This window comes from Eriocheir sinensis, chromosome 52, assembly GCF_024679095.1.
Source record: "Eriocheir sinensis breed Jianghai 21 chromosome 52, ASM2467909v1, whole genome shotgun sequence".
NCBI lineage: Eukaryota > Metazoa > Arthropoda > Malacostraca > Decapoda > Varunidae > Eriocheir > Eriocheir sinensis.
Window position 1 is genome coordinate 8300323 of NC_066560.1, and position 9720 is coordinate 8310042.

The following is a 9720-nucleotide window of genomic DNA, read 5'->3' on the forward strand; positions in this document are numbered from 1 at the left end:
TTTTATAGTCTCTCTCTCTCTCTCTCTCTCTCTCTCTCTCTCTCTCTCTCTCTCTCTCTCTCTCTCTCTCTCTCTCTCTCTCTCTCTCTCTCTCTCTCTCTCTCTCTCACACATACAATAACAACAATAACGTGTTTCCAGAAGGTGAAGGAAAGAGGAAGACCAGGTTGTCGTTGTCGTCACTTTCGTCATCTTCGTCACAGGAAAAGAAGAAGAGTAGACGTAGAAGGAGGAGGAGGAGGGTTAGAAGGAGGAGGAGGAGGAGGAGGAGGAGGAGGAGGAGTTGGTGTCGAGATCAAATGATAGAAAAATATGTGAATGAAAAAAACAAAACAATACATAGAAAGGTGAAGAATGAAGATGAGGAAGAAGTAGAAGGGAAAGAGGAGGAGGAGGAGGAGGAGGAGGAGGAGGAGGAGGAGGAGGAGGGTCGGGGGAGCAGCCAACACAGGAACATGCTGATGGGAGCCTTCCTGCGGCCGCTTCACCAATCTCCATAATTTTCTTCCCTCCAGCAGGAAGCACACACACACACACACACACACACACACACACACACACACACACACACACACACACACACACACATCTATCTATCTATGTCTATCTATCTATTTGACCTCTTTTTTGTCTTCTCGTTCCGTTTTCTTTGATTTGTGTCTAGCGGGCCTTTTTTTTTTTTCCTTCCTTGCTATAATAAAATCTATCCATCCATTCATCTATCTATCTATCTATAAAGTTTGGTAGATCATGTTAATATATATTTCTCTCTCTCACTGTCACATATTCATCAATTCAGCAATTATGAGGACACGCAAATTCTGTATGTATAAATGTATGTACTATGCGTGTATGTCTATGAACGCGCCATAGTGACTAAGGTCAAAATATCCTCACAAATTTTCTTAACTGCGTATCTACTAGTTTTTCACACCCACACACACACACACACACACACACACACACTTTCCTCATATGTGAATGGGACTTTGCCTCGTGGCGTGTCTGGCAAATTTTCTGAGTGAACGCTGTCCGCCGGCCCGCTATCATCCTTCCTCCTCCCCCTCTCCCCCCTCACGCCCGAACCTGACATGCAGCGTCCGGCAAGTGACTGGAAGGGGCCGCGTTCTTTCCTCATCCTCATAAACGCCGCCCATTTATGTATTTCTGTGTATTTCTTCTTTTTATTTCCACCTTTAATTAAGTTTTACCTTCAACACCAAGGGCGGAATTCTCAGACACTGCTGCCTCTCACATCAAGTTTTTATTAAAGGCTCCGAAAAGTTGATTAATCGTCTTCTAATGACTGTATTTTTCACGTTCATAGTACAGAAGCATTGGAAGAGGAGGAGGAGGAGGAGGAGGAGGAGGAGGAGGTTGTGTTATTATTTCCGTGGGTAGTTTTATGAGCTATACTTTTAAACATTTAGGAGCTCAGGCACCCACATATCAGAAGACTTTTGAAGAGGTTGTGTTAGTATTTCCGTGGGTAGTTTTATGAGCCATACTTTTCAACTTTTAGGGGCTCAAGTACCCACACATTAGAAGGCTTTTGAAGAGGTTGTGTTAGTATTTCCGTGGGTAGTTTTATGAGCAATACTTTTCAACATTTAGGAGTTCAAGCACCCACACATTAGAAGGCTTTTGAAGAGGTTGTGTTAGTATTTCCGTGGGTAGTTTTATGAGCCATACTTTTCAACATTAAGAAGCTCAAACACCCACATATCAGAAGACTTTTGAAGAGGTTGTGTTAGCATTTCCGTGGGTAGTTTTATGAGCCATACTTTTAAACATTAAGGAGCTCAAACACCCACATATCAGAAGGCTTTTGAAGAGGTTGTTAGTATCTCCGTGGGTAGTTTTATGAGCCTGGTGATAGTGTGACAAGGCTTCTGCATCATGAACGCGAAAATAAACACTCTTGAGAACCCAACTAATCTCTTAAAGCGTTGGAAAATACTTGTCAAAGCGGAAAGCGTCTGAGAACTCGGATCAGAGAGAGACTCGCGATGACTCAACAACCGAAACAGCGTGAGACTTCGAAGCTCCACCTTTGCATAACCCTTTTAAAATCCTACTCTTTTGTGCCCTTTATATAATAGTGCTTGCGTGTGCGTTAGTTTGCGTGCGTGGGCGAGGGAGTGGATGGGTGAGTGCGTGCGTGAGTGGGTGCGTGGGTGTGCGTGTGTGAGTTTGTGCGTGGGTAGAGAAAGGGGGTCGATGCGATCTTGTTTCAGTAAATCTTTCTTCCATTAAGTGACGTTTCGGTGAAGAGCAATTTCAAGATCTTCGTTTCGTGATAAAGAAAATTACGGTGATCTCACTCCCTCCTCCTTCCCTCCCTTCCCCCCACCTTCCCTCCCTCCTCCCTCCTTCCCTCCTTCCCCCATCCCTCCCTTCCCACCTCCTTCCCTCCCCCCTCCCTCCTTCCCCCCTTCCCTCCCCCCTCCCTCCTTCCCCCTTCCTCCTTCCTCCTCCTTCCTCCTCCTCCCCTTCCCTCTCTTCCCCCCACCTTCCCTCCCTCCTCCCTCCTTCCCTCCCTTCTTCCTCCCTCCTTCCCTCCCTCCCTCCTTCTGTTTGTTTTAATCCCTTGAAGGAGGAGGAGGAGGAGGAGGAGGACGAGTAGGAGGAGGAGGAGGAAGGAATGGGCTACAATCGGCTAACAGCAAAAAATAAAATAAAATGAATGGAAGAAGGAAGAAGAGGAGGAGGGCATGGTGGATGGAGATGGAAGAGGTGGTGGAAGAAGGAGTATGAGGTGGAGGTGGATGAGGTGGAGTCAAATGAAAAAGAAGACAGGTGGGGGAGGAAGAGGTGGAGAGGAGGAAGAAGTAAAGGAGAGGAGGAGGTGTAGAAAGTGGAAGACGGTGAAGGTGGAGAAAACAGAGAAGATAAAAGAGGTGGAAGAGAGTGAGGATGAGGGAGCATTAGTGGAAAGAGATAAATGTGGAGACGTAGGAGGAGGAGGAGAAATAAAAGAAAGAGGTGGAGATGAAGGAGGAGGAGGAGGAGGAGGAGGAGGAGGAGGAGGAGGTGAGATGCGGAGGTATGAGAGAAAAAAGAGGGTTGTGTAAGGGGTAGGAGAGGGGGCAGGGGAGGGGGGAGGGGAGGGATGGGGTGAGGATAAGGGGTGTGAGGGGGGGAGGGGTTGACAAGAATGCAATACGTCTGATGGGAGAGAGGTGAAGGAGGGTGGGGTGATAGGGGTGGTGAGGGGGTGAGGTGGGGGTGAAGGGGAGGTGAGGGTGGGTGTACACATACGTTACCTTGTTAAGTGGAAAAGTGGGTGGTGCAGACGGGGTGGTGGTGGGGGGGGGGTAGTGGGGGTGATGGGGGTGGAGGGGGTGGGGGTGAGGGTTGTGGTAGAGGGGGTCTGGGGGGTGGGTGGGCTGTCTCTCTCTCTCTCTCTCTCTCTCTCTCTCTCTCTCTCACACACACACACACACACACACACACACACTATCCAAGGAAGTATTTTTTTTTTATTTCACACAACGAAAATATCATCTCTGGAAATTATATATAAAAATGATAAACAGACGGATAATATAGAATAGTTAGCGAGCAAATAATGATAATAATAATAATAATAATAATAATAATAATAATAAGACTTAATAAAGGAAGGGTGGAATGAATAAACAGAGGAAGAAAAGATGAATAACTAAAATAACAAAAGACAAAAAAAGAACAGATAACAAAAAAAGATAACAAAAACAAATAAATAACATAACAAATAACAAATAAATAACAGTAACAAATAAATAACAAATAACAAATAAATAACAAATAACAAATAGATAACAAAAGGACAGAAGAAATAAATAAAAGATAACAAAAGAAAAAAAACAAAAAATAGTCTTGATCCACGCATTTCTAATCCGCAATAAAAAAAAAAAAAAAAAAAAAAATTCCCCATCTCATCATTCCCTTCGTCACTCACACTCCCTATCTCTTCCCTTCAACCCCTTTTACTCACATACTCACACACTCATTCACCCTTTCTTTAACACATACTCACATACTCCCTCCCTCACTCCCTTCACTCTTCAGTCCATCGAAATCTAACACACACCCTTACACACTTCCTCCCTCTCCTCCTTCCCTCCCTCACACTCACATACTCATTTTCTTCCTCACTCACTCCTCTTTCACTCCTTCGAAATCTAATACACACACCCTTACACACTCCCTTCCTCTCTTCCTTCCCTTCCTTCCTCCTTCCCTCCCTCACACTCACACACATTCACCCTTTCTTTAACACTCACATACTCACTTTCTCCCTCACTCCCTCACAATCTAACACACACACACACACACACACCCTTACACACTCCCTCCCTCCCTCCCTCACTCACTCACGCACTCACTCTCAGAACACATTAAAAACACACGCGTTGGGGGGCAGTGGGGGGCAATGAGGGGCTCGGAAAGGGGGGTGGGGGATGAAGATGGCGTGAGGTGAGGCTCCGCGCTACATTACACCTGCAAGGAGGACGCAACGCCAGGTTAATTAACTGAAGCAAACACGAACACTCACCTGGCCATTACGTAATCAACCTGTGTAACCCTTTAGTGGTGGTAGTGGTAGTAGTAGTAGTAGTAGTAGTAGTAGTAGTAGTAGTGATGGTAACACGCAAATTCGTTTCCTATAGCCATTTTTTTTGGTCTTTCTGCCTGATTAAAGATTTGTCACGTCACGAGGTGTGTGTGTGTGTGTGTGTGTGTGTGTGTGTGTGTGTGTGTGTGTGTGTGTGTGTGTGCGCGTAGCAGCGTGACACGTGACCCAAACTAACCAACTGATAACCCTCAAAGAAGATAAGAATAGACATAAAACAGGAACATGGCAAAGAGAAAGGAGTCGGAGAGAGAAGACACGGAAGGGAGGGGAGGATGAGACAGAGGAGTGACGGACAGAGGAGGAGGAGGAGGAGGAGAGGAAAGAGGGGAAGGGAGGACAAGGCAGAGGAGTGACGGACAGAGAAGGGGAAGAAGAAGTAGGAGGAGGAGGAGAAGAGGAGGACGACGAGGAGGATGAGGATGGGGGGTAAGGAGACACGCCTTGACACGCCTTAACACGCCAGAGGGGCAGCAGGGGGACCGTGGGGGAGGCGCTGACGGACCCGCATGCATCCCTGGCGGCGAGTTTGGTGTCGTCGAGGGTGGCATGTTTATGGAGCGGCTTGTCGGGGCTGATGGGGGACAACAAGCAAGGTGGCCGCGGCGACACCCTTACACAGCTGGCCATCTCCTGTCTGGGAAGGGCTGCGGCGAGGCGGTGGGGTGGGTGGGTGATGGGGGAGGGGGGGGGTGATGTGGTTAGTGGTGTGGGTGGTGGATGGTGAGGTGGACGGTGTTGTGATGTGGTGGTAATGGTGGAGTGTTGTGGTTATGTAGGGGCAGTGGTTGTGGTGGGGGATAGTGATGGGTTGTTTTGATGTGGTAGTGTGGTGGTGGTGGTGGTGTGTGGAGGTATTACGTAGTTTGATGTAGTGGTGAAGGACTGGTTGTGGTGGAGGTGATAGTTAGTGTGGTGGGGATGGAGGAGGGCTGGATATAGTGTGATGGTGATAGAGGTGGTGGTGGGAATTTGGAAGGCATGGTGGGGGAAAAATGGTGATGGGGTCGTTAGGTGGTGGAGGGAGTGATGGTGTGGCTGTGGTGTTGAAGTGGATGGTGGTGACAGTGGTGTAAGAAATGGGGGTGGTAGAGAGTGGAGAGGGTGTGGGGTTAGGTCATTTTGGTGGAGGAAGAGAATGCAGGAATAAGAAGGCCAAAGATACACTCATTTATACACTTAAGAATTGAACGTACACTCTTGAGGGACATTGAATAAAATAACCAAAGCAAAAAAAAGAAAGAAAAATAGAAGACAAGAACGTAATAATAGGACTTAATTAAGGAAGGATGGGATGCATAACAAAGGAAGAAAAGATAAATGAAGACTAACATAAGAAAAGAAAGACAAAAAAGAACAGATAACAAAAGGAAAAAAAAGAACAAATAAGCAAAAGAACAAAATAAAATAATGAATAAGAAAACTGATTCGTGCATAGCTGAGGTGACTGAAAACAACCGCAAAAAATATGAGGAATGCAGGAAACAAAACCATGTCGCTATATATATACCTACACACACACACACGCACACACACACACACACACACACACACACACACACACACACACCCATACCCACCCACCCACACAGAGGCACACCCACCCACCCACACACACACATACACCGACAAGCGTGCATTCATGACATTTATCACACCCATTACAAAGAGTAACATATTTACCATCAGATTTAAATTCCCTGTCAATCACGAAAAATTTGACAATGATGCGCGGGAATCCAATTATGTTTGCAGATGAACAGCCTCGCTCGCTCCTTTTCATATTTTTCAATTCGCGTTGCTCTATTTTCCCGGCAATCGTGTATGTGTGCGTGCGTGTGCGTGTGCGTGTGCGTGTGTGTGTGCGTGTGTGCATCCCAAATGGTGCCTACCTGCCTGACAATGATGCTGCAAAAATGTGTTGTGATTGTTGCGTGTTGTGCTGGGGATAGGTGTGTGTGTGTGTGTGTGTGTGTGTGTGTGTGTGTGTGTGTGTGTGTGTGTGTGTGTGTGTGTGTGTGTGCGTGTGTGTGTGTTAAAGTGTATGGACGAGATAAGTATGTAGGTAAATAGATAGATAGATAGATAGATAGATAGATAGATAAATAGATAGAGGTAAAAACATAGCTTGAATTGTCTGGTAGAAGAAAAACAACAATGAAAAGAAAGAAAACAACTTGAATAATAGACAGACAAACACAGAGACAAAGATAAAAGAATTCTGATATAATCTTCATGCAACGAAAAATATATAAAAGCTCACAATATTACTCTCTCTCTCTCTCTCTCTCTCTCTCTCTCTCTCTCTCTCTCTCTCTCTCTCTCTCTCTCTCTCTCTCTCTCTCTCACACACACACACACACACACGCGAGACACACATCAATATCTATTTCGTCCATGATATAAATTGTCCTTCACATCTGCAATAAAAATCCTCACGTAAAAGATGAAAAAAGAAAAAGAAAAAAAGAAAAAGGGAAGTGCCGCCCCTCTCCCCCCCCCCCTCCCCCCTTTTCAATTCTTTCCCTCGTCACACTTCGAATTAGGACGACTTTTCTTTTTTCTTTTTTTCTTTTCTTTTCTTAACGCTCAGGTGTGAATGACGGGGTGATTGAATTAGCTTACCTGTTCCCCCCACCTTCCCCCCATTCCCCCCCTTCGCCCTTCCCCCTTCCCTCCCTTTCCCTTTCTTTCTCTCTCTCTCTCTGTCTCTCTCCTTCACTTTCTGTCTGTATACTCGTACGTCTTCTGTTAACATGTTCTCTCTCCTTTCTTTTCCTTTCCCTACTTTTCCCTTTCCTTACCGTTTCTTTTACCTCTATTCCCTCTTTTCCTCTCCTATTCTTCCTTCTCTCTCTATCCCTCCCTTCCTTTCTTTCTCTATACGTCTCCTGTTAACATGTTCTCTCCCCTTTCCTTTCCTTTCCCTTCTCTTCTCCTTCCTTACCGTTTCTTTCGTTTCTATTCCCCTCCTTTCCCCCTTTTTCTTTCTTCTCCCTTTCCCTTCCTTTTTTTCCTTTATACATCTTCTGTTAATATGTTCTCCCACTCTTTCTCTTCCTTTCCCTTCTCTTCCCTTCCTTTCCGCTTCTTCTCCTACCTTTTCTTTTGTCTTTCATTTAAACGTTGCCTCTCTTTTCATATCTCTTCCTTTCCTTTCCCTCTCGTTCCCTTCCTTTCTTTATTTGTCTCCTTCGTTTCTCTTTTCTTTCTCACTTTCTTCCTTTCCTTCTGTTTTCCTCCTTACACGATTCCCCTTCTTCGTTTCCCTTTCCTCCCATTTTTTTTCCAAGCACATGTTACCTTCCCTTCCATTTCCTTTCCCTTCTCTGTCACATCTCCCCTCTTTTCCCTTCTTCCCTTCTTCTCCCCTTTCCTCCTCCATCTTTCTTTTCCAAGCACATGTTACTCTTCCTTTGCTTTCCTTTCCCTTCTCTGTCACACCTCACCTCTTTCCCCTTCTTCCCCTTTCCTCCCTCTCTCACCTGCCTCTTCACCTGACGGAGACGGGACACATTAACCCTCCCATCACTTCCCTTCCCTTTCCTCACCTTCCCCTCGTACGCCACACCTCACATCCTCTCCTCTCAGCTACCCCTCCTCCTCCCCTCACCTGTCCTTCCACCTGGCGACGCGGAGACACATTAACGAGCGTGGGAATGGCAGCTAGTGTTGCTGTGGGAGGAGGAACACATTCAGGCTATCACGGTCACACGCCTTTTTACTCTTCGTGCTGATACCCTGTCATTCACACCCTTTGCCTCACGCTAACTAGAAGGGACGAGCCCCGAATGTTCCCCGCCGCCGCTGCCGCCTCGCTCGCTCACTCGCACTCTGACACGCGTTTTTTGAGCTCAGAAAGCGACAGTGAGATTAATTATGCGAGGTCTTGGCCTGAGCTGGCTCTATGACGTGGTGGCGCCGTTGCAGAGAGAGACGGAGAGAAAAGTGTTGTGATTAGTTGATTTGCTTTGATTGTGGAAACGTGTATGCAAGGTGTGTTTTTAAGTGTGTGTGTTTTATTTGCTCACTCACACTCACACTCACACACACACACACACGTACATCCCCCTCCCATACACAGACTATTACCACCACTAATGTAGTACAAATATACTCCGAGCAAACACGCCGTCCCCATCCACCCCTTTCCTCCTCCTTCCCTCCTCCTACCGGGAATTTCTATACAAGGGCGAGCTCCGAGTAATAGCCGCGAAGAGCCGCTCCATTACAGGTGTTTGCGGCCCTAAATGATCCCGCTTGTCCAGGTGAATAGACGCAGGTGTGCCCAGGTGTGCGCGTCGGTCGGGCCTTGCACTCGCACACCTGTTGAGTATCTTTTTTATTTTTCGAATGATGGTAAAATTCGATTACTTGCTAAGCATAAAACAGCTGGCTATTTTATTTTTTTCCCTCGCCGTCAGCATAATGGAAATGCCAATTACGAGTTTTTGTGTGGATGCAAAATTTATGTTATTTCGTTTTCATTGGACGGCCAGCCAGCCAGTCGGTCGGTCTGTCTGTCAGCCCGTCTGTCTGTCTGTGTGCCTGTCGGTTGGTTAGGCGTATAGTCCATTCTGGTATTCAGGAAGCGATACAGGACTCGGCTAAACAATCCCTCCACTGTGTTTGTTGCCATTCCACATTATTTCTCCACACACCAGTTCTGTAGTTATCCTTAGTCCACCTCATCCACACCTCCTCCTCGCCCTTCATTCCACTCTCATCCTGTCCAGTCACTGTATTTGTTGCCATTCCACATTATTTCTCCACACACAAGTTCTGTAGGTATCCTTATTCCACCTCATCCACACTTCCTCCTCCTCGTCCTTCATTCCACTCTCATCCCGTCAGTCACTATCATGCTATCTGTTCTCTCCCACACACTTCCTTTCCCTCCTCTCCTATCACACTTCTGTTCCACTTCTATCCCACTCATACTTCTATCCACTCACAATTATTTCATACTTACCGTCCCTCACATTCCACAAGCCACCCTTTCCACTCCACCTCACACATTTCTATCCCGCTCGCTTCTATCCCTATCATCGTCCCTCTCTTTCCTTTCAGCTATCCACATGTCACCCTTTCACCCCTCCCAT